We start from the raw sequence: 25652 nt of genomic DNA on the forward strand, positions 1-25652 counted from the left end.
GAAGATGAGTGGCAGTGAACGGTGACACTCTTTTTTCTTCAATCATAACACTAACACTAACACATATAACACTAACACATATAACACTAACACATAACACTGCATTTTTCAGTAATTATTACACACAAGGAACTGTCTAATCACTTCTCATTTGCTCTTCACTCTATCCTCATGGCAGCCCTATAAGAAAAGTGCTATTTTTAATGCCATTTCATGAAGGAAACAGACATAAAGAAGTTAAGTAAGTTACCTAACTGGAAAATACTGGAACTCCTGTTCTAATCCAATCATTGTCTGATTCTAGAATCCATGCTTTATCAACTGAATTATATAGCTCCTATATGCCCTTCCTCCTGGCTTTTAACCACAGACAGTGAACAAAACCAACATGAGGTCACTCTTGAATTGGATCACCATAATGTACCATCCGTGTCCTCTATGCAGAGAAGCAAAACTAAAGCAATTGGGAAAGTAGGAAATGAGAGACCCAAGGGGACTTGGAGAGGTGAGAATTCTGTGGTGTGGGAAAAAATAGAGACAAGATTGGGAGCAGGGGAGTCTCTACTAAAATTCAAGAGGGGCGCCTGGATGACTCAGTTGGTTGAATGTCAGACTTCGGCTCAGGTCATGATCTCACAGTTCGTGAGTTCAAGCCGCCCAACTGGCTCTGTGCTGACAGCTCAGAGCTTGGAGCCTCCTTCAGATTCTGTATCTCCCTCTCTCTCTGCCCCTCCCCTACTCCCACTCTGCATTCTCTCTCTCTCTCTATCTCTCTCTCTCTGTAAAAAAATAAACATTAAAAAAGTTAAAATTCAAATAGATGGTTCTAGACTTTCTGACTTCCTCTTTGATCTCATAATGCTGATACATAAACGAAGAAGTTTGATAATTGAGCTCCTCAGTCTCCATCTCATTCTGGGAGCCAGAGAGCACTTGATTCCTCAGGATTTTCCTAAAAGTTTTAAGGAGAAAAATGTCTCCATGAATGTGCTTCCGTGACTTCATAGAGGCATCATCAATCAAGAAAGATTTATAGAGAATAAAAATTTATCTTCTCCACAACTCTACACCAACTTAAAAAGCAGCACCCCGAGGTGCCTGGGTGGCTCAGGCGGTTGAGTGGCCGACTCTTGATTTTAGCTCAGGTCATGATCTGAGGGTCTTAGGATCAAGCCCTGTGTCAAACTCTACACTGGGCATGGAGTCTGCTTAAGATTCTGTCTCTCTCTCTCTCTCTCTCTCACTCTCTCTCTCTCTCTTTCTCTCCCTCCCTCCCTCTCTTTCTGCCCCTATCTCCAGTTCTCATTCTCTCTAAAGCAAAATTAAATTAAAAAAAAAAAGGAGTACCCTGTTAGAAACTCTTCCCAAACCACACCCCAGCTCAACCACATTCTTCTTGTCACAGCCAATAAGTCACTTGCATTGAATCATTTTATCCCTCTAGAGATAACTAGGATAGGTAACTGACATCATTCTTAGAGTAACTATCAAAGAACCAGTTAAAATGCCAAAATATTAGCAGACACAAATCGATTATACTAAAGCCATATCTAAGAAGAGTAAATAGAATTAAAATTGCTATCATGTTAGCAAGATACAAACACAGATTATTGTAGTTGTTTTCTGTGGCTGTGGAAGCACATTACTGAAGAGCTCCCAAACAGGTAGGTTATTATCTATTTTAGAAAACCATGTATTGTATATAAATGAACCCAGAGGGCAGACACTTGACAATAATGCCTAAATGAAAAGCAAATACAAGAGGGCTCAGTTAAGAATTTTGATGCAAAAGATCATATCGGCTTTTATCCTTCTGTGGGGCACAACCATAGCTTTCAATTATGTACAACCATTGGCTCAATTTTTATAACGCAGAAAAACTGTTTGACACAGTTCACAAACTAAATTCACTATCTCTGTATCAAATAGAAATTTTATTTTCCAATACAATTAAGCTCGTACAAATAGCAATTGGTTGTCTGAAATGGGCTGGTGTCCTAACAACCTCCCCGCCCCTCTACACACAGCTCAGCGCCACTGATGCCCCATAAAAACACCATCTGCCTCTGGTCCTACAGGCTCAAGGGATTTTCCAGCTCTGTCTGCCATCCTTGTTTACCCTCACTCTGGTCTAGTCTCCAAAGTTCCCAACTGTTACAACCTCTGTAGAATCTGTCACTCTTTTTACTGACTGGCACACTTGGGCTGTCTGCTGGGCTTGGGTTCCAGCTTCCCCTGGCATAACTCCCAGAAGGCCTTGCGTCACACATTGCCTCTGGTAGGCAAGTCCCTCCTAATCCATCACATTCCCTGGTGAGCGTCCCCAAGCCTGATTCACTGTTCCCAAGGACAGGAGGGAAATTGACAGCAAAGGCCAAGAGTTACTGCAATAAAAGTTACAATTTCCCAATTTACTTCAGAGATTTTAGAGAAAATAGCATAAATAAGTACAAATTCAGCTGAAGATTCAGAAGTGTGGTTTTTATATCTAAAGATTTAAAGGAACATAAAAATTCTGATTCGGATATGATGGTAGACTGTAACTATTCAAGATTAGGTCATGTGGGGGTGCCTGGGTGGCTCAGTCAGTTAAGCGCAGGACTTCGGCTCAGGTCATGATCTCATGGTCTGTGAGTTCAAACCCCGCATCGGGCTCTGCACTGACAGCTCAGAGCCTGAGCCTGCTTCAGATTCTGTGTCTCCCTCTCTCTCTGCCCCTCCCCTGCTCACGCTCTGTCTCTCTCCCTCTCTCAAAAATAAATAAACATTAAAAATAATAATAATAATAAAAATATTAGGTCATGTGACTGATTTGTTTGAAATAGACTTAGGGCGCCTGGCTGGCTTAGTTGGTGGAGTGTGTGACTCTTGATCTCAGGGTCGTGAGCCTGAGCCCTATGTTGGGTGTAGAGATTCCTTTAAAAATACTATTTATATTAAACAGAAAAGAAATACTCTTAAAAAAGAAAAATATTCTACCCATGTGCATTAATCTACAGTGCAGACTAATTATGGGACACAGTGACATAAATATATTTGCTAGCTTTGTTAACAGTGCTTGGCTTGAAGCCCTTTTATCTCAAACTTTTTCAGGACCCTATGCACACAAAACAAGCTATAAAATGGAACCACTTAGAACAAAGCTGCCCAACCAAAATATAATGTGAGCCATAGATATAATTTCAAATTTTCTGGTATCTACACTTAAAAAATAAAAATGCAGAGGTGAAATTAATTTTAATAATATATTTCATTTGACCCAATATATCCAAAATATTATTTCAACGAACATATCAATTATATGTAAAAATATAATAAAATGTAAAAATCATTGAGATAATTTAAAAAACAGAGATAATTTACATTTTTTAAACAAAGTCTTTCAAATTTTAAACTTAGAGTGCATCTCAGCTTGGACTACCCACGTTTCAAGTGGTCAATAGCCTCATGTGGCTAGGGGCCGACAGGTTGACAGCACAGCTTTAGAGGAATGGATACTAGCAATTTCCTATAAAAAGAATTATTTCTGTAATGAGAATGTATTCCTTAATGAAAATAACACAAAATGCCAAGCTTATTAATATTCTGAAATAATTAAAAGGATTTTAATCTCACCAAAAACAAGTCCTCATTTAATGTACTAGTTGTCCAGTATCGACATGTAATCACAAGTTATAGTTTTGAATTCTTATTGCCGCCAGATAAAAATTTGAGATCTCTCTCTCTAGGCATCCATCTGGCTGGATGTTCCACATAAAGCTGCCCAGGCTGCTCTATGGATATATGGCTCTGGGACGGGGGAAGACAGGTTAATGGGATAGTATTTGCAGTGAAAAGAATATATAACAACAAGGCATGAGAATTAGTGTGTTTTCAATTCTCTTTGCAATTTCAGGGATGACATAACATTTCCACGAATTCTTGTTTCCTTAATTAAATTTTTATGCTCTCTTGTCTCCTTATCTCTAAACAACTCTACAAATTTAATGAGAATTGATTTCATCATAAGGATTTTCTAAGTAGAAAACCCTACTTTTTTAAAGGTCATTTTAGAAAAGCCTTAAAATGTATAGGAAAAAAATACTAGCATTTTTATTTTAAGAAGCCAATAACCAATACAAAAATCTTTTCCTATAATTCACTGAGCAACACCACAGTCAAGTATTTATTCATTCATTCATTCATTCATCCATTCAACCAGGATCGTTCAAATAAACATTCTATGCCATATGTTGTACATGGAGCATATATGCAACAAAGAACACCCCAGCTCATCCCTAGAAGTATATATTCTACCAGAAGTATCAGACTGTGTACTGTCTATACTTATACTAGAGAAAAGCATGCACAGATAATTTGGAGAGATATCAGGAAGGCACCTAACCTCACTTAAGTGGGCCAAATAGCTCTTTAAGTAATTAACAGCTAAGCTGAGCCCTGAAGGATAAACAGACACTTTTAAAGCCAAAGTAAGGAAAGAGAATGAAAAAAGCAAACTATTACATGAAAGAACTCAGGTTCAAATGACGCAGTTTTTCTTGGAGCTTTAAGAAAATTTGTCTGGCTAGTCTGTTAGTATAAGGAAAATGTGGCAAGAAATGAGGTTAGGGAATTAAGGATGCACAAACCAAATTGTGAAGGTTCTTGTAAAGCCATTCTAAGGATGAGGAGCTACTGAAGGGATTTAGGTAGAGAGCGGTTATTATATTATGCATTATAAAAGCCATGCTAGCTAGCCTGTGGATATCACATGGATGAGACACAATAGTGGGGTGAGGAAAGCTCATTGAGAGAATGGTACACTTTCATAATTGGCAATTATCTGGACATCTAGTGGTTGGTAATAACAGGAGAATACAATAATCATATCCAGGTTTCTTGCTCTGGCAGTAAATGGATGGCAATGCTATTCACTAAAGCAAAGAATCATAATAATAAATGCACAATCAAGCACTTCCTCTGTGCCAGGGATGTACTTGTTTTACCTATTAAGCAAATTAATCTTCACAACAACCATATGAAGCAAGTACTGGAATTATTCCAACTTCACTCTTGTAGCAACACAAATGTGGAAAGCTTAACGAGTGGCCCATGACGACACAACTCCGCAGATACTGGAGCCTAGGATTCCAATGCAAGTGCTCAGCTCCAAAGATAGCAATCTAGGTCACTATACTGCAAATATATTGGACATACAGAAATCACATAAAACCTACCTTCTGATATTCTTTTTTTGGCCCGAGATGGTTTCGAAGAACGTCGTACTGTTGCCATAGTTTCAGAACTATTACTGAGAAGCAATGCATGCCCAAAGGTATTTATTTTTAAAAACTTTATTCAACTAGAAATTGTCCAGCACCATCTGAACCACTGCTCAACCAGCCAATATGATTCTTGCAGGACATTTCATATAAAATTGATAAAACCTGACCATCCATGAAGGATTTTGATATTAAAAAGTGTTTTGTTTCTGGGAGTCATTTCCACTGAAATTTTACTTCAGATGCGTGGGTTACTGTTAGGGTGAACACAGCCCCAGTTTGCCCAATACAGCCCTGGTTTATGCTTGTTATCAGCAGGTAATTACCAATAGCCCTTAATTAATAATAGCCCTTATTATCTCTGAGATACTCTGGTTTAGAAGATAAGTTAATTGGTAATCCTATGGGTTGGACACACATAAAGAAAACATTCCTATATCTTAATGCTGTGTGTATATGTGAGTACACGTGTGTGTGTGTGCGTGCGCATGTGCGCGTGCATGTATGCATGCACACACACTGGGAATCTATCTCTAATTAATGGCCAGGGAATCCCTTATTTTAACCAGGTTCCCTCTACTTTCAAACCCTCACGTCACTGACTTCCCCGTTCCACCCTTCTCAACCTGTATAGCTACAAATGACTCTAAAACCAAAAATGAAGGCTACAAACCCTCTACTACAAGTGTGGGAACTAGGGGATTCAGATTGGCACACAGCAAATGTTCTCTCTTCCTAATTCTGGAGCCAAGATTTTAAAAAGATTCTAAGGACCAGGGAAATTGAGGAGAGAGAAATCACACAGATAAAAAAGCAAGAGACAGAAACCACAATAGCACCAACCACATCGAGGGCAGGAATCCAAGCAGAATTCATGCTGTGCTACTACATACATAGCCTTCTGGTATGAGTGTTGCCAACAGTCATGCATGGCTCATCAGTTGCCTAGTTAGATGGGACTCTACTCAGTCCTTCCATATGCTCCATCAGACCCACCCTCAGTGTGTAGAATTTGTTATCCAGACGCCAAGCACTTGAACAACTTGGACTCGTAAAAGGGGAGGCAATTATGCGGAGAAAAAAACCTTTCCCTTGACCAACGTAAGATAAAAATGTTATAAAACATTTAACTTTATTGTGTTTCACTGAAAGCGTTTTTTCTTTTCATTTCCTTCACAGTTGCTTTTCAAGAAAAAATAAAATTACATAATACTCTTACTCCCTGTTTACTGCCACCTGTGAGTGGAGCCAACAGACTGTGACAGTAGCAAAGAGAATAAGAAATCTCAGCAATGAATTGCCTGGGTTACCATGAAACCAGATCGATCTACTTGAGCACCCGAGGTGAGATCTCTATGTTTTTCCAGACCACAGTCCTTTCCAGACTGCAGAACAACGCATTCATTTCCATTTAATGTCAGCTGAACAATGAATGAATGATTTATTTATTTATTCCACAAATATTGATTGAGTACTTCCTTTGTACAAAGCATTGACATAGACATTTAAGACACATTACTGAAATGGCATGTTGTATTTTCCAAATATTTCTGTACCTATAAATCCATCCTACATGTTTTCTTGTGTGACTTTGGGGTTTGTTATAAATGATGATATAGCTTCTGACTGACTGTATCTCTCCTGGAATATACACCTAAGGAATCCTGAGTCAGTATATGAGAAGTCTGGCTACCCAGAGGCTGTGCACCAGACAGATCATCGTGGCTACATCGAAATAAGAGGTGCCTAAGTAACCTCAGGTGTTCTAGCCTCAAGTCTGACTACATTCTTCCCTGTGTAAACAAGACAAGTTCCTGCCCCTTATACCTCCATGGGCTGCCCACTGGTGATGACATTTACAAGGAACACAGATGAGATAAGGCTGGCAAGCAGCAGGCGGAACACCAGCTTGAGAACCTGGAGAATCTCCATGGAGACATGGACACAATTTTTTTCCTCCATCTTGAATCCTCATTAAAGGTTTCTACAGACATGCACGCACACACACGCGCGCGCACACACACACACACCTTTCCATCTAAAGCCTCAAACATGTGACTGATTGAAGCTTCAGACGATTCCAGCCCCTAGACCTCATCTTGCCCAGCTGACACTGAATGGGACCAGTAGACACCGACACTGGTGGGAATGAAACCTTGTCATGTGGCATATCTTGGACGAGAATAAATGCTCTTGTTTAGTTATTAAGTTTAGGGATGGTTGGGTATGCAGTATTAAAAAACCAGAAGAAGAGCCTGATTGGTGTCATTTGCAGATTTCTATTGTGTGAATACCCCCCCTACAGCTGAGTTCCATCTACTAATGGTTTAATGGTTGATTCTCAAAATTCCATATTACAAATTCTCACAAGCCAGTGTGAACAAGCTCAAGTACAACACTGCCTTGTTCTGTACAGCTTACAATCTAGCAGGAGGGAGATTGGTGTAAGATACAGAAATTTATCAGTATAACTCACAGTATCACTACACTAAAAGCAAAAAAAAATTCATAATAGGTACAGAAAAGTAACACAGTCAATATGCATTGATGTTAAAATTTTTCATCAAACTGAGAACATAAGGGAATTTTGTCCAAAATTCTATAGCTAACATTACACTTACTAGCAAAAGACTAATGCTTTCTCCCCCAAATCAAGAACAAGACAAGGATTTTTACTGACATAATTCCTATTCGACATCATTATGGAGGTTCTCTAGTCAGAGCAATGAAGTAAGAACAGAAAAAGGCATATAGATTGGAAAAGAAGAAAAAAAGTGTTTCTACATGTAGACAACATGCTTGTCTGGGTGGAAAATCTCAAAGGTTCTACCAAAGAAGCTACTCAAACTAAGAAGTGAGTTTAGCAAGTTTGCAGAATACAAAGTCAATATACAAAAATCAATTGGGACTCTCTAGACTAGCAATGAACAATTGTAAATTGGAATTGAAAAGTACAGAAAACTTTAAATTCTTAGTTAAAAGCTTAAAAAAATGCAAGATTTGCACACCAAAACTACAGCACATTGACAAAAGAAATTTCAAAAGTCTAACGAAACAAGGTATAAGCAAATAAATTATGATCATGCATTGCATGATTTATATTGTTGAAATGTTCAATTCTCTGGGTGCCTGGCTGGCTCGGTCTGTTGAGTGTCTGACTCCTGGTTTTGGCTCAGGTCATGATCTCACTTTGTTGAAATCGAGCCCCACAGCAGGCTCCACACTCAGTGGAGTGGGATTCTCTCTCTCCCTCTGTCTCTCCCCTTTTCTTTCTATCCCTCTCTAAATAAATAAATAAATAAATAAATAAATAAATAAATAAATATTTTTTAAATGTTCAATTCTCTGGAAACTCTTCTATAGATTTAATAATTCCAGTCAAAATCTCAGCAGCATTTCTTATGGAAATTGACAAGCTGGTTCCAAAATTATGTGGTGAAGCAAAAAAGTAGAATAGCCAAAATCCTTGTAAGGAAGAACAGCAAAGAAGGTAGATTTATACCACCAGATTTCAAGACTTAGTATAAAGCCACAGTAATCAATACAGTATGGTATTAGAGGAAAAAATGAACATATAGATCAATGGAGAAGAATTTAGACTCCACTGCTAGATCCCTACACACACTGGTAACTGATTTTCTACAACTGTGCAGTTCAAAGGATATTCCTTTCAACAAGTGGCAGTGAACAATCACAAACATACACAAACAAAATGAACCTTGACCCTTACTTTGCTCCGTCTCCAAAAATTAGCTCAAATGGACATGGACCACAGAGTTAAATGCAAAACCTAAAGCTGTAAATATCTAGATGAAAACGTGGGAGAAAATCTCTGTAGTCTTCAGTTAGGTGAAGTGGTTTTAGGTAAAACATCAAAAGCACAATCCAGAAAAGAGGACAACATTGCTGTTGATGATTATTGTGCATATTAATTCATTAATATTATACGTATTAATAACTCAATGTTTTACAAAGAACATCTATGTTACATTTGTGGAAAAGAAAAGTAAAATATCTGATATTAGATCTTTCCTATTAATTATTCTTTCTCTGTCTCTGGCTGAACCACCCTGTACTATTCTCTGTTCAACTGTCAATGGGATTCTTTTTTAACAAAGTCTTATTTCTGTATATATTTTTTAAAATTTTTCTTAATGTTTATTTATTTTGAAAGAGAGAGACAGAGCACGAGTGGGGGAGGGGCAGAGAGAAAGAGAGAAAGAAAGAGAGAGAATCTGAAGCAGGCTCCAGGCACTGAGCTGTCAGCACAGAGCCCGATGTGGGGCTTGAATTCATGAACCGTGAGATCATGACTTGAGCCGAAGTCAGATGCTTACCGACTGAGGCACCCAGGCACCCCAGCTTACCTCTGTATTTTTATGCTAAAAACACTTAAACTCTCAAAAAAAATTTTTAGATTTTTAAAAAGTATGTCATTCAAGGCTTTTCCCTTCTTCTCTCATCTCTGATCCATTATTCTTCATATCTTGCACTATACGTTCCCACTCTACAAGCAGGTCACTGCAAGAGAGTTACTGGAGAACTGAAAAAAGCTAAAGCAGTATACCTATAGGAAATGTCAACACTGACCAAAAAGGCTCCCTTCTAGGACAGGAATTGATCCTGAGAAGAAAATGCTGGGGGGCAAAATCAAAACTTCAAAAAGGCAGCCACACTAGCTAAGATGCCTTCTAATTTTCTGTCGCTCTGAAGTAGCAGCTCCAGAGATCCCAGCATGACTGAGCATGAGTAAACCAAGAGAATTTAGGCCCCATAAGGAATTTGCATAAAGCTATGAGAATCAGTTTTAATATAATGGCAATGTTAGTCCTGAGGAACGTTTTCACAAACATGGCCATGGAAGTTCACAGGTAAGGGAGACTAAAGAACAAAGCTCTACCGTGTTCCTTGACTTGTCTCTCTTCTTGAAATGAATAAGGAAATTTGTCAATAGTGTAAGTCGTTCATCTGTCTGTCATAGTTCTGAGGATTCTCTGTTAATTGCTACATCAAAGAATTTCCACTATTCGTCAATTCTCAGATCTGAATTCACCTACAGTGAAAGAAAATGCCCGTATTCAAAGCTGCTGTGACAGTACAATGAGAAAGTACACACATTTAATTTTTTAAGTTTATTTATTTATTTTGAGAAGGAGAGAGAGAGAAAGAGTGAGAGGGAGAGAGAGAATCCTGAGCAGGCTCCACACTGTCAGCGAAGGGCTCAATGCAGGGCTCAAACTCACAAACTGTGAGATCATGACCTGAGCCAAAACCAAGAGTCAGATGCTTAACAAACTGAGCCACCCAGATGCCCTAAAAGTACACACATTTTAAATAAAAATAGTAATTCTCTAAAAAGCTCTCTCAGGAGAATATCTATCTACCTGTACCACATTTCTACATGCATTTCTAATGTTTGGGGTTCCAATTATACTCAAAAAATAAATAAATAAATGTCTCACAACTGCCAAATAATACTGGCTTGTAAGTTCTCTTGAAAAATTTTTGCTCAAGTTACGTGTGTAATATAACATTAGTAGAAATCAATACCCATGACTCTTTAAGTCCCTTAAAAATATCATAAATATACACAGATGATACTATTTGCTCTAATTACTCTCACATTCTCTTGGAGGAACTAGCCCCCAATCTTAGAACTAAGACGAAAACTAAAATTCTGAATTAAATTGGATATCCTTTTCTTAAAATATGTTTTCTTAAAGCAATAATGAAGGATTGAGTTTAAAAAAAAAAAGGAGAGAAGGAAAAAGAAAATAAGAGGATAGTGTTATATCGTTCAACTCCAGAATACAAATGAAAGAATGACGTTTTTGTTGAATTCAAGTAAAATCCAAAGTTTAACTCATCCAAGTTAGAGGATGTGACTATAAATATCTGTTATCTGAGATAAACTATTGTTTGATGACCTGGAAAAATTCTAGAATTTCAAGGGATACTTCTGGGTTGCAGTTATATTGAGTAAATAGGAACAGGGATAAGATTTTTTTATTACTCTATAAATCCAGATTTCTTCATAAGTATTTTCCACTTTCTTGCTCTTTAGTACACAAGGTTTGTGCTCAGTCATTTTATGAATTTATTTCCACCAAAAACAATATATATAGGGGTGCCTGGGTAGCTCAGTCAGCTGAGTGTCTGACTTCCGCTCAGGTCATGATCTCACGGTTGGTGAGTTCAAGCCCTGCGTCGGGCTCTGTGCTGTCAGAGCAAAGCCTGCTCTAGATCCTCCCTCCCCCTCTCTTTTCACCCCTCCTCTTTCTCTCTCTCTCTCTCTCTCTCTCTCTCTCTCTCTCAAAAATCTATCTGTATAAAATCAATCAAAGCAGTCATTATATAATCCAATCTTCTATCTAGCCATACTGCATTTGGTCTGAGTTAAGGTGTAAATGTCTGAAAGAACCAGAAACTTTGTGTCAGAAAGTGGGCATGAGAAGCTAAAATCATGAAGCAGGAGTGCCCGTTAGTTCAATCAGGGACACAAAACTACAAAGGCCAAGTGAGCAAACAGCACTCCATTTGCTATTGGGGGTGCACTCCTTCCAGAACAACGGACTATGAGTCCCTTAGAAGCAGGGATGACAAAGTTTGATTTTTGTACCTCCAATGGTTAAGTGCAGCGCCGGACACATTGTAGGTACCAAATAAACTATACTGAATATATGAATACTTAAAACGTCTGAAACACTTACACAGCTTCCACAACCAGCAAAAGAGATTGCAGACTTCAAAATCTTGAAAGAACTTACCATTTAAAAGCCTGGTCTCACTGGGGCGCCTGGGTGGCTCAGTTGGTTAAACGCCCAGCTTCGTTTCAGGTCATGATCTCCTGGTTTGTGGATTCAAACCCCATTTTGGGCTCTGTGCTGACAGCTTAGAGCCTGGAGCCTGCTTTGGATTCTCTCTCTCTCTCTCTCTCTCTCTCTCTCAAAAACAAACAAACATTAAAAGCATGGTCTCATGAGTCACAGAAACAACTTGGGACCAAAGAAATGCATTAGGGAAAGAAAATGGATCTAGGTTTTTTTCTTTTGATTTCTTCTGTACTCCTCATCTTTCTCTTACAACTTGGTGGTCCACATAACCCACATCTTCTCATTTTATTTTTAATATAGCAAAAACATAATAAGAAAATATATTTATTAAAATTTGAAAAAAGAAAAAGAAAAGGAAATTTTACCATTTAGTCCCTACACATGTCAGGCAACTTACAAACATTATTTAATTTGTCTTCAAAAGCAGGGTGTAAGATAGTGATTATTATTATTATTTTACAGATGAAGAAACTAGATAGCAAAAGGTTTTATCAGTTTATCTTGAATAAAACATGTGGTAAGTAGTGGAACAGCATTTAAACTCAAAGACTTTCAATCCCAAATCTCATACTGTTTCCCTATCTCTACACTCTTTGCAAAATAACTAGTTTAAGGAAATACTGCTTATATTGTAAATGATTATTTTAAATAAGTTTATCACAGATTTTTTTAATTTTTTTAATCTTTATTTACTTTTGAGACACACACACACACACACACACATACACACAGCATCAATGGGGGAGGGACAGAAAGAGAGGGAGACACGGAATTTGAAGCAGGCTCCAGGCTCTGAGCTGTCAGCACAGAGCCCGATGCAGGGCTTGAGCTCACAAACTGTGAGATCATGACCTGAGCCAAAGTCGGATGCTTAACCAACTGAGCCACCCAGGTACTCCTATCAAAGATTTTCTTAAGAGAGAAACTCCCAAAGTGAATTTACAATATTGCAGTGATACAAAAAGTATTTAACAAATAAATTTTGCAAAACATGGATTGTTTGAAGTATACTATAATCAGAAATCTAATGCCAGTGGCGTTTCAATAATACACATACAGAAGAAAGTGAATTGGAACCAAAAACTGTAGGACCCATTAGCCTCTGCCATTGATGTTTACGTCACATAATCACATTCTTCTAGTAAATTACTCTGTTTTCTAATCTTAGAATTTAAAAAAAAACATGCTGACCACCTACCTGAGGTATTTGACAACTAGCTATTTTGTCATCTAACTGATAAGTTCTTTAAAATATATATTAAAAAAAAAAAAGGTTACAGAGGGAGAGATCCAAAACATAAGAGACTCTTAAAAACTGAGAACAAACTGAGGGTTGATGGGGGATGGGAGGGAGGGTAGGGTAGGTGATGGGTATTGAGGAGGGCACCTATTGGAATGAGCACTGGTATTATATGGAAACCAATTTGACAATAACTTTCATATTTAAAAAAAAGAACTGTATAACTCTTCATAGTTTTCATAAAAAAATAAAATGAAATAAAATATATATTTACAAATATAAGACAATTAAAATTGACCCAGAAGTAAAGAATGTTGAGGGCAGGGATAGACAAAGCTTCAAATTTTCCTCCAACGGGTACAGAAAGAAATTTATATATTTTTTATAATGAATGACCCTTTTAATTGATTTCCAGTTATATGTTGTGCCAAGAATTACACTAGAAAACTGCTAGACTGGTAATTTACTAGAATATAAAGTAACCCAGAAATCCATTTTTTTTAAAAGCAAACATCAAAGGATTGTAAACTCTGGGAAAATAAAATGGGTCACAATATAGAGACTTTTGTTGTTATTCGTGGTAGCTATAGCAGTGAAAAGTGGTGTGGATATTATATCTATGTTCAGACTAGAATAATAACACTAAATGTTTTTTTGAAATCTATTTCATTCATTCATCATTCAATATTATTATACTAGGCTAGAAGGTAGGGCTATGGAGGTAAAAAAAAAAAAAAAAAGATATAATTCCTGCCCTCATGAAGATCTCATTACAATGGGAAACAGGGAAAAATAATTAATAATTAATCAACTAAGGAAAGATATCACAATAAATTCTTATATCAAAATATATAAGGGATTTTTTTTTAATAAGTGTGTGTATGGGGAACATTTAGTGGACACTCCATGTGAGCAACAAGTAAGAATAGCCCTCTTACTAATGTATGAGGTGCCTATAACCCAAAGATTTTTTTTTTTTAATTTAAAGGAAGTAGGGGCACTTGGGTGGCTCAGGTGGTTGAGCATCCAACTCTTGATTTTGGCTCAGGTCATGATCTCATGGTTGTGAGATTGAGCCCTGCATCAGGCTTGGTGCTGAGCATGAGGCCTGCTTAAGATTCTATCTCTCTGCCCTTCTCCCTCACTTACGCTCTCTTGAAAAAAATAAATTAATTAAATAAATAAATAAATATAAAATTAAATATAAAAAATAAAAATAAAATATGTTATTAAGTTTATCTAACAAAGCCATTTTCATACTTTGTTGTCTATGTGAATTAAAGTCTAAACACATTAAGACAATGTTTTGTCTGAAAACTATAGAAAGCTTATGAAGGAAATTGAAGAAGATACAAAGAAATGGAACGACATTCTGTGCTCATGGTTTGGAAGAATAAATATTCTTAAAATGTCAATACTACCCAAAGCAATCTACACATTCAATGCAATCCCAATCAAAATTGCACCAGCATTCTTCTTGAAGCTAGAACAAGCAATCCTAAAATTTGTATGGAACCACAAAAGACCCCGAATAGCCAAAATAATTTTGAAGGAGAAGAGCAAAGCGGGAGACATCACAATCCCAGAATTTAGCTTCTGCTACAAAGCTGTAATCATCAAGACAGCATGATATTGGAACAAAAACAGACACACAGACCAACGGAATAGAATAGAGACTCCAGAAATGGACCCACAAAAGTATGGCCATCTCATCATTGACAAAGCAGGAAAGACTATCCATGGGGGAGGAGAAGAAAAAAAAAGTTAGACAGGGAGGGAGCCAAACCATCAGAGACTCTTAAAAACTGAAAATAAACTGAGGGTTGATGGGGGGTGGGAGGGAGGGGAGGGTGGGTGATGGGCATTGAGGAGGGCACCTGTTGGGATGAGCACTGAGTGTTGTATGGAAACAATTTGACAATAAATTTCATATTAAAATAAGACAATGTTTTGTGATGGTCATCACTACTTTCATTGTATTTTATTTTTAAATTTTTTCTTTTTGTATTTACTTTTTGACCCCCTTCACCGATTTCTCCCACTCTCCACCACCAACATATAAGTTTTGTTTTGTTTTAGTTTCCATATATAGGAGATATCATATGATATTTATCTTTTCTGTCTGACTTATTTTACTTAGTATAATACCCTCAAGGTCCATCCTTATTGTTACAAATGACAAATGGCAAGATTTGCCCTTCCATATGGCTGAATAGGGGTCCATTGTATACACAGTCCACAATTTCTTTATCCATTCATCCTTCAGTGGACACTTACACTGTTTCCAAATCTTGGTACTGTAAATAATGATGCAATGAACATGGAGGGTTTTCAAATTAGTGTTTAGTGTTTTCTTTGAATAAATACCTAGAAGTGCTGGATCATATTGTACCACATTTTCTCTTTCTAAGGAAACTCCGTACTGTTTTCCACAGTGGCTGCATCAATTTACATTCCCACCAAGAGTGCACAAGTGTTCCTTTTCTCCACATCCTCCCCAACACTTGATATTTCTTGTCTTTTTAATAATAGCCATTCTCACAGATATGAGGTGATATCTCATCACAGTTTTGATTTGCATTTCCCAGATGATTAATGATGATGAGCATCTTTTTACATATCTGTTGGCCCTCTATGTTTCCTTTAGAAAAAATGTCTGTTAGGATCTTCTGACTATTGTTTAATCAGAGTTATAAAAAACTCATACAACTCAATGTTGTATGAGTTCTTTATATATTTTGCATATTAACTCCTTATAAAATACATGATTTGCAAATATTTTCTCCCATTTCATAGGCTGCCTTTTCAATTTATGGATGGTTTCCTTGGCTGTTCAGAAGCTTTTAGCTTGATGTATTGACCTGTTTATTTTTGCTTTTGTTGCTTTCGGTTTTGATGTGAGATTAAAAAAATAATTGCCAAGACCCATGTCAAGAAGTTTATTGCCTATGTTTTCTTTTAGGAGTTTCCTAGTTGCAGGTCTTACATCAAGTCATTAATACATTTTGAGTTAATTTTTGTGTATGGTGTAAAATAATAGTTCAGTTTCATTCTTTTGACTGACTGTCTACTCCCAATGCCATTTATTAAAGAGACAATCTTATCCTCACTTTATATTCTTGGCTCCTTTGTCATAAATTAATTGACCATATATGCATGTGTTTATTTTGGGGATCTTTATTCTGTTCCATTGACCCATGTGTTTGTTTTTATGACAATATCATTCTGTTTTAATTACTGTAACTTCATAAAATAGTTTAAAGTCTGGGAGCGTGATGCCTCCAGGTGTGTTCTTTCTCAAGATTGCTTTGGCTTATTCAGGGTCTTTTGGTGTTCCATGCAAACTTTAGGATTATTGTTTCTATTTCTGTGAAAAATGCTATTGCAATTTTGATAAGGACTGCATTGAATCTGTAGATTGCTTTGGGTAGTATGAATATTTTTACCATATTAATTCTTCCAATTCATGTGCGTGGAATATCTTTCCATTAGTGTCTTCTTCAATTTCTTTCATTAATATCTTGTGGTTTTCAATATATTGGTCATTTATCTCCTTGGATAAATTTATTCCTAGGTATTTTATACTTTTTGATTCAATTTTCAATGTGATATTCTTCATTTCTTTTTCTGTTACTTGATTATTAATATATAGAAATGTATGGGGCGCCTGGGTGGCGCAGTCGGTTAAGCGTCCGACTTCAGCCAGGTCACGATCTCGCGGTCCGTGAGTTCGAGCCCCGCGTCAGGCTCTGGGCTGATGGCTCGGAGCCTGGAGCCTGTTTCCGATTCTGTGTCTCCCTCTCTCTCTGCCCCTCCCCCGTTCATGCTCTGTCTCTCTCTCTGTCCCAAAAATAAATAAAAAATGTTGAAAAAAAAAAATATAGAAATGTAACAGATTTTCTATACCGATTTTGTATTCTGCAACTTTACTGAATTCATTTAGTTCTAACAGGTATATTTGATGGTGTATTTAGGAGTTTCTATATATATTACCATATTACCTGCAGACAACTTACAATCTTACCTTTTCCTTTCCAATTTTGATGCTTTTATTTACTTTTCTTGCCTAATTGCTCTAGCTAGGACTTGCAATAGTATGTTCAATAGAAGTGGTGAGAATGGGCAACTTGGTTTTTATTATCTTGAAATATGTTCCTTCTGTTCCCACTTTCTAAGAGTTTTTATCATAAATCAATGCTGAATTTTGCCAAGTGTTTTTTTCTGCATCTACTGAGATGATCATATGATTTTTATCCTTCATTTTGTTAATGTGGTATTATACTGACTGATTTGCAGATGTTAAACTATCGTTGCATCCCTGGAATAAATCCCATGTGATCATGGTATATGATTCTTTTAACATATTGTTGAATTTGGTTTGCTGATATTTTCTTATGGATTTTTATTTCTATGTTCATCAGAGATAATAGTCTGTGATTTTCTTCTCTTGTGACATCCTTGTCTAATTTTGGTATCAGGGCAATGCTGGCCTCATAAACTGAGTTTGAAAGAGTTCTCTCCTCTACTATTTTTTGCAAGTGTTTGAGAAGTATTGGTATTAAGTCTTTGAATGTTTGGTAGAATTCACCAGTGAAGCTGTCTGGTCCTGGACATTTGTTTGTTGGGAAGTCTTTTGATTAATTATTTAATCTACCAATAGAAAATGGTCTGTTCAGATTTTCTATTTCATCATGATTCAGTCTAGGTGGGTCGTATATGTTTCCAGGAATTTATCCAATTCTTCATTGTCCAATTTGTTGGTATATAATTGTTCACAGTGGTTTTATGATCCTTTGTACTTCAGTGGCATCCGTAATATCTCTTCCATTTCTCATTTTATTGACTTCTGTTTTTCTTGGTGAGTCTACCTAGAGGACTGTCAATTTTGTTTCTTTTCAAAGAACCACCTCTTAGTTTCATTCATCTTTTCTATTGTCTTTTTAGTCTCCACTTCATTTATTTCTGCACTAATCTCTGTCATTTTCTTCCTTCTACTAACTATGGGCTTTGTTTTTCTTTTCTAGTTCTTTAAGGCATAAAGTTGTTTATTGGAAGCTTTTTTTGTTTCTTGAAATAGGCATTTATAGCTATAAGCTTCCCTCTTAAGACTGCTTTTGTTATATTCCACAATTTTTGGTATAGTTCCATTTTTGTTTATTTCAAGGTATTTTTAAATTTCTTCTTGACCCATTAATTTTTCAATAGCATGTTGTGTGGTCTCTGCATATCTTTGAATTTTCCAGTTTTGTTCATGTAATCAATTTTTGGTTTCATTCTACTGTGGTTGGAAAAGATGCTTAGTATGATTTCATGCCTCCTAATTTATTAAAACTTGTTTTGTGGCATAACATAAAATCTATCTTGGAAAACTACCATGTGAACTGAGAAGAATGTGTATTTTGTTGCTTTTGTATGGAATGTTCTCTATATATCTGTTTAGTCCATCTGGTCTAACATGTTATTTAAGGCTAAAATTTCCTTATTCATTTTCTGTCTGGATGATCCACCCCTCAATTTAAGTGGGGTAATAAAGTCTCCAACTATTTAATTAATAAAGTCCCCTGCTCTATGAATTAAAGTATAACCACACTAAAACAATGTTTTCTGATAGTCTTCATTATTTTTAAACTATGAAAGAATTTTTGGCTTCTACCAAAATTGATAGGATATGGTCATTAGGTCATTTGTAATAAACCATTGTGAGTTGCCTTTTCAGTATCCATCTATCTTTTCTTCTACCAAAAGAATTTTGAATTATATTTAAAATATTCCTTCATCACATCCTGTTTAGAAGTACTGATTCAACTCCCTGCTCCAGTAGGAAGCTCTGTCTACTTTAAGCTAATCTTATCTTTCCATTTTCCTGCCCACAGTGATTGTACAAGAACAGGAGTGTGTCATTCAGAATTAACTAGATTTGAAGAAACATTTCCTGTGGATTGAAATTTTCCCCCCTTCTTTATCAGGAGTATCAAAATGGATGTCTTTTTCTCTGCTGGCTCTAAATGTATAATTTACCCAGACATGGGCCCTTTTGTAGCCAAATCTGGGGTCACAAGGAGAGAGTCAATTAGAAAATCAAGTCAAAACCAAAGAAGTAGAAAAAAGAATTGTGTTTTGGTCAGATCTTTGAGCCTTATACCAAGATACTTATTTTATTTCTTTAAACTAGATTCGGTCAGATTTTCTAAAGAATTCTGTTATTAGGGGCCTAATGGATAACAAATCTTCCACAACTTAGGTCTAAATTACATGGCATCAAGGTAGTTCCTACCTCGTAATAACTCAGCTTTTCCCTCCCACTTTCATTCTGTATCACTCTCGTCAACCTCATGACATTTCTTGAGGGGGCATCTCATAGGAGTATAAGAGCACACTATTGAATTGCGAAACTTATTTTCCATAACAATTCACAATATAAGTGTTTTTTATATGTTATCAAATACCTTGGGAATTTTAAAAAACACAACCCCTAAAAGTCAGTGCAGATTTGAGGCACCTATGTGCTCATTTGGTTAAGCATCTGACTGTTGGTTTCAGGTCAGATCATGACCTCACCGTTTGTAAGATTGAGCCCCATGTCAGCCCCTTCCTTGATAGCCTGAAGGCTGCTTGGGATTCTCTGTCTCTCCCTCACTCATGCTCCCTCTGTCTCAAAATAAATAAATAAACTTAAAAAAACTAGTTCAGATTCTCCTTCGATTACCTGGGTATCTTTCCATCCTAACTGGGGCTTTAGTAATGTGAAAGATGTAAAGCATCTCTTTAGGTGCTAGTACATGGATACCTGGGAATAAAAGTGCATGTAAGGTTGTTATACAAGAAAACAATTTAAGGGGATCCTGGACGGCTCAGTTGGTTAAGCATCCGACTTCAGCTCAGGTCATGATCTCATAGTTCATGAGCTCAAACCTTGCAGTGAGCTCTCTGCTGAAAGGTCAGAGCCTGGACTCTATTTCAGATTCTATGTTTCCCTCTCTCTCTGCCCTTCCCCTGCTCATGCTCTCTCTCTCAAAACTAAACATTAAAAAAAATTTTTTTAAAGAAAAAATGTAAGTTATATTTTTTAAATACCATGTATTTGTAACAGAAACCTTTTGGATCACCCCACAAAATCATTTTCCTTCATCTTTTAATTTTTTAAAACAAAAATTATCAAATAGCAGCTTTACTGATTTGTACAGCTTTAAGTTTGGGGGAAAACTATGACATCTCTCTCTACCTTAATAGGATACCAATTCTAACATTTGTATATCTCCTACCAGGATTTTGTCTAGTCACATATTTTATGTAATTATGTTCAAATTTCATATGCATTGCTTTGTTCTATATTTTCATTTAATGTTTAATATTGTAATTTTCCATGGCGATACCTAAATAATTATCATTTTCATGGCTTCTTAACATTTTATTAACTGAGTGACAAAAGGTATTTAACCACATTTCCCACTATCAGCTTTTAGAAGAAAAATGTGTTTATCTTATCATCAATTCTCTACAGAATATAATTTCACAGTTTAAAAAAATGTATGGATGGGGTGCCTGCGTGGCTCAGTTGGTTAAGCATCCGACTTCGGCTCAGGTCATGATCTCACAGTTTGTGAGTTTGAGCCCCGCATCTGCCTCTGGGCTAACAGCTCAGCCTGGAGACTGTTTCAGATTCTGTGTCTCCCTCTCTCTCTGCTCCTCCCCTGCTTGTGCTCTGCCTCTCTCTCTCTTTCTCAAAAATAAATAAACATTAAAAAAAATTTTTTTAATGTATGGATGTAAGGAATTTTCTTTTCTTTAAAAGAGCACATACCTTTGGCATCTACTGAAGAATGAAAGCCAGTTAAACTCTAACACCAATGCACACTGTATCAGTTTATTCTGTACCCACTCCAGAAGGCCCATTCATCTATTTCCATTTAGAATGTCAATTTCACAGTCAAAGACTCAGGGACACTCTCAGGGCACCTGGGTGGCTCAGTGGGTTAAGCGTCCAACTTCAGCTCAGGTCATGATCTCATACTTCACGAGTCTGAGCCCCACATCAGGTTCTGTACTGGCAGCTCAGAGCCTGGAGCCCGTTTCAGATTCTCTGTCTCCCTCTCTCTCTGCCCTTCCCTCACTCACAATCTGTATCTCTCTGTCTCTCAAACATAAATGAACATTAAAAAAAAAATTAAAAGAAAAAATGACCCAGGGACACTTTCTGCCTATCCTTTTTAAACTTACTACGAGGAAACGGTAGATTGCCCATCTCAGTGTCCAGCTGCTTGCTAAATACCTGGACTAAGCCCACAGATATACCTGGGTTCTGGCATTGGCTTTAACTTTTAAAATACTACAAATCTCATTCAGGGGCTTGAATTTATCAAATTTAAACTTTTGGAATTTCTTGACTTCTATTTCACTTCTCCAAAATACTTGTCATGAAGGCTTATCTCTCACAGACATTTTCTAATTTATTTTTTACAGGTCAAGCTTCTCTTTCCTAGCAATTCTCTACATGAAATCACTTACTTTTGGAAGCATGGCCACCCTCAGAGGGAAAAAAAAAGCCAGAGATTTATTTAATAGTAAAGCTTCCTTATTGGTTTTAAAACCTCAAAGCACTAATATGAGAATAAAATTATTACAGCTAACATTTATTGAAGAGTTACTTATAACCAAGCACAAATCAAAGTGCTTTATATACTTTAAATTTAATCATCACAAAAGTCTTATGAGATAAGTACTATTATTAACATCCTTTTTTTGAAAGAACAAAATTGAGTTTTTAAGGTTTATGAATAACTTACTCAAGATCACATTATATATAAGTATTAATGTTGAGAACAGGATTGATGCTTAATTCCATTTAACTCAGAAATCAAAAAGGAAACCCAAGAATTAAATGCAAATCTCAGAGAAGATGAGAAAATGAAAGCTTTTGAATTATTTATTTATTATTATTATTTTAGAGACAGAGAGAGGGGAGGGGAAGAGAGAGAGAGAATGTTTTCCCCCCTTTTTTAAATTTAAATTTTAGTTAGCTAAATTGGTTTTTTTTAATGGAAACTCATATACCTTTTTTTAATGTTTACTTTTGACAGAGAGAGCACAAGCAGGGAGGAGCAGAGAGGGGGGGGACAGAGGATCCAAAGCAGGTTCTGTTCTGACAGCAGAGAGCCCTATGCGGGACTCAAATTCACAAACTGAACCATAAGATCATGACCTAAGCCAAAGTTGGAAGCTCAGCTGCCTGAGCCACCCAGGCACCCTGCAATACTGGTTTCAGGAATAGAATTCAGTGATTCATGATTCATCACTTACATACAACACCCAATACTGGAAAAAGTGCCCTCCTTAATACCGATCAGCCATCTAGCCCATCTCCCACCCACGTCCCTCCATCAACCCACAGTTTGTTCTCTACCATTGACAGTCTCTTGTGGTTTGGTTCCCTCTCTTCTGTTTTTCCTCCGTTTCCCATATGTTCATGTTTTGTTTCTTAAATTCCACATATGAGTGAAATCATATGGTATGAGAGAGAGAATCTTAAGCCGGCTCCACGCCCAGCACAGAGCCTGACACCGGGCATGATCCCCCGACCCTGGGATCATGACCTGAGCCAAAATTAAGAGTCAGACACTCAACTGACTGAGCCACCCAGGCACCCCAAGTGCTTTTCAATTATAGGAAAATAGACTGAAGAATACTTTTCTCAAACACATTTCTGTGACATACGGTATGTCTTCTTCCATTCCCCACGTGCCCATCCCTGATAGGAAAACCTACAAGGCTATCTTTCCTAGAGGACGCTTCAGAATCTTTGTCACAACAGTGGTCCAGGCAGCCAATCAGGTGGGGCAGGCTAAAGAAATGAATGCTACTGCCATCCTAGGAGACTGATACAGACCCACCAACTGGACTTTTCCAGCAAGGCAGCTGTGGTGTATATACCAAATAAAGATAGTGGGATAATATCATCTACTTCATAAAACTGTTGACATGATTAAATGAACAAAAACAAAGTTCCAGATAACATTACCTGGATAAATGTTTGCTCCACAAAATAACATTATTATGACCCAGACACTTTTCTACACTCTTGTACACAACCGACAAAAACCACCTCACCACCACCATGTTTCACAAAGCTAAAGGTAAACAAGGAGCATTCTCCAAGCTCATTCAGTCATTTCTTCAGCCATTCATTCATGTATTTATTCATCCAATGTTTTCAACACACCCTCTGATTATCCGCCATATGTCTAAAACTGATCTTTGAAGTGAAGAATATAAAAAAAGCAACCCCACCTTCAAAGAACATTTTTACTTAATCAGGGATGACAGAAATAAATACCACTAACTTTGATAAGTTTGTGAGGTATTATATTATAGGTAAATACAAACAGCTATATAAGTATAAGCAATAGGGAGCCTTCTTAAAGAAATGAACTTTAACCTAAAATTTAAATGTATAATGTATTTCTATTTTAAGTCTTGGCAGATCTGAATAATATTTTTTTTTTTAATGTTTATTTATTTTTGAGAGGGAGAAAGACAGAGTGTGAGAAGGGGAGGGGCAGAGAGAGAGGGAGACACAGAATAGGAAGCACGCTCCAGGCTCTGAGCTGTCAGCACAGAGCTGGACACGGGGTGTGAGATCATGACCTGAGCCGAGGTTGGAAGCTTAACCGACGGAGCTACCCTGGTACCCCTGAATATTACTTTAAAGGGTGGTATCCTTTCTCATTTTTAACAGAAATTTTATTTCACTTAATTATTTTTGCTTACATTTTATTACATGCATACTATACACTATACTTAAATGTATGCACAATATCTCTTAAGCATACTTGGTGAGTAACTCAGGGGAATACAACTATCACCTGCCCAACCTTATATTCTCTGAGGGGACATTATAATTCAGAGGTGGTCCTGGGAATGCCTCACAGGTTTAATTTAATTAGTACAGTTCTGACCTTTTAATAGTATTAACATATAAACTTTTGTCCCTATAGTCTGGCCTGTTCATTATGTTTTCTGCCCGAAGCAGAGAACGCATTGATTTCCAATTACCAGTTTATAAAACTGCCAAGTCATCTCTGTCAAATGACTGTTTTCATCCAAGTAGCTTAAAAATTATACAAGTCAACTCAAGTAACAGAAGCATTAATTAAAATTTTGCAGATTATAAGGAAGGACCCAAGAGATAGATGTGAAAGCACCGCTCATGATTGCAAAAGAGAAGATGAAAACAAGGTTACCGGTGAGACGTGGCTCTAAAATGATCTGTGACTGTAAATAACTGCCATATTTTGGCATTATTTCTACAGATTAGAAATTTCAGATTTCATTATGAATAAACAACCCCATAAATTTGAATAAGCTACTAATACATATATACATATACATATACATAGTTGCTAGGAGCTCTATACACATACATATACACACATATATGTGTATCTATTATATATAGATACACATATATGCATATACACATATATGTGTATATATTACATATACATCTACACACACACACACACACATATATATATATATATATATATATATATATGATTATTTTAGGAAGAGTATCATACTTCTACTGAATAAATGACCTATATCTCAGAAATTCTAGAGGACTTGTGTGAGAATTAAGGAATTTTATATATTAATATACATAAATATATATAATATAATACAAATATAAACATAATATAATATAAATATATATTAATATATTTAACTCTGTGTATATCAGTTAGAATTAGAATCACCTAACAGTAGCAGAGACTAAAATCATACTGGTTCAGGCAAGAGAGATTTTATTGCTTAAGAAGCTGGAGGAAAGTGGAAGGTCTGGTCCATGGAGCCTTTAGGAATCAAGGTCCCTTTCAGCTCTTTGCTTTATCACCTATAGGGTGTAGTCCTCATCTTCATGGTTCACAAGGGACGTTAGAACTCCAGGAATCAGATTCATGTTTCAGACAGCAGGAATAAAGAGGGGTTAAAAAAATGGAGAAAAAGGCTATGACACATTCACAGAAGTCACCACATGTTTACTTGTAGTCACAGAGTCATTTGTGGGTGCCACAAAGACAGAAAAATGTTCTTTTGATTCTGGCCTTTGCTTCTGCTAAAACATGGGATCCTGTGACTTGGGGACAGGGAGAGAATGGACAACTGAAGGTCTCCTGCTAGTTTCTGACACTCTATTTGATTGTTGGGCTATTTTAAAATACTTGGGTAGTATCAAAATAACTGAAGACTCATTTTTTATAGACAGCAAACTAAGAAGACAATACTGTGAAATGGCCAAACTGAGAAATGATAAAATGAAGA

At 36.7% G+C, this 25652-nt stretch overlaps 1 long non-coding RNA gene across 1 annotated transcript; it reads left to right on the forward strand.

The window, feature by feature from the left end:
- Positions 1-366: 366 nt before the first annotated feature.
- Positions 367-7037, forward strand: LOC122216690. Its single transcript, XR_006201052.1, has 3 exons — positions 367-505; positions 6441-6605; positions 6921-7037. It is a non-coding gene; the product is annotated as an uncharacterized LOC122216690 (long non-coding RNA).
- The last annotated feature ends 18615 nt before the right edge of the window (positions 7038-25652 follow it).

Source organism: Panthera leo, chromosome A1 (assembly GCF_018350215.1).
Source record: "Panthera leo isolate Ple1 chromosome A1, P.leo_Ple1_pat1.1, whole genome shotgun sequence".
In the NCBI taxonomy this organism is placed as follows: domain Eukaryota; kingdom Metazoa; phylum Chordata; class Mammalia; order Carnivora; family Felidae; genus Panthera; species Panthera leo.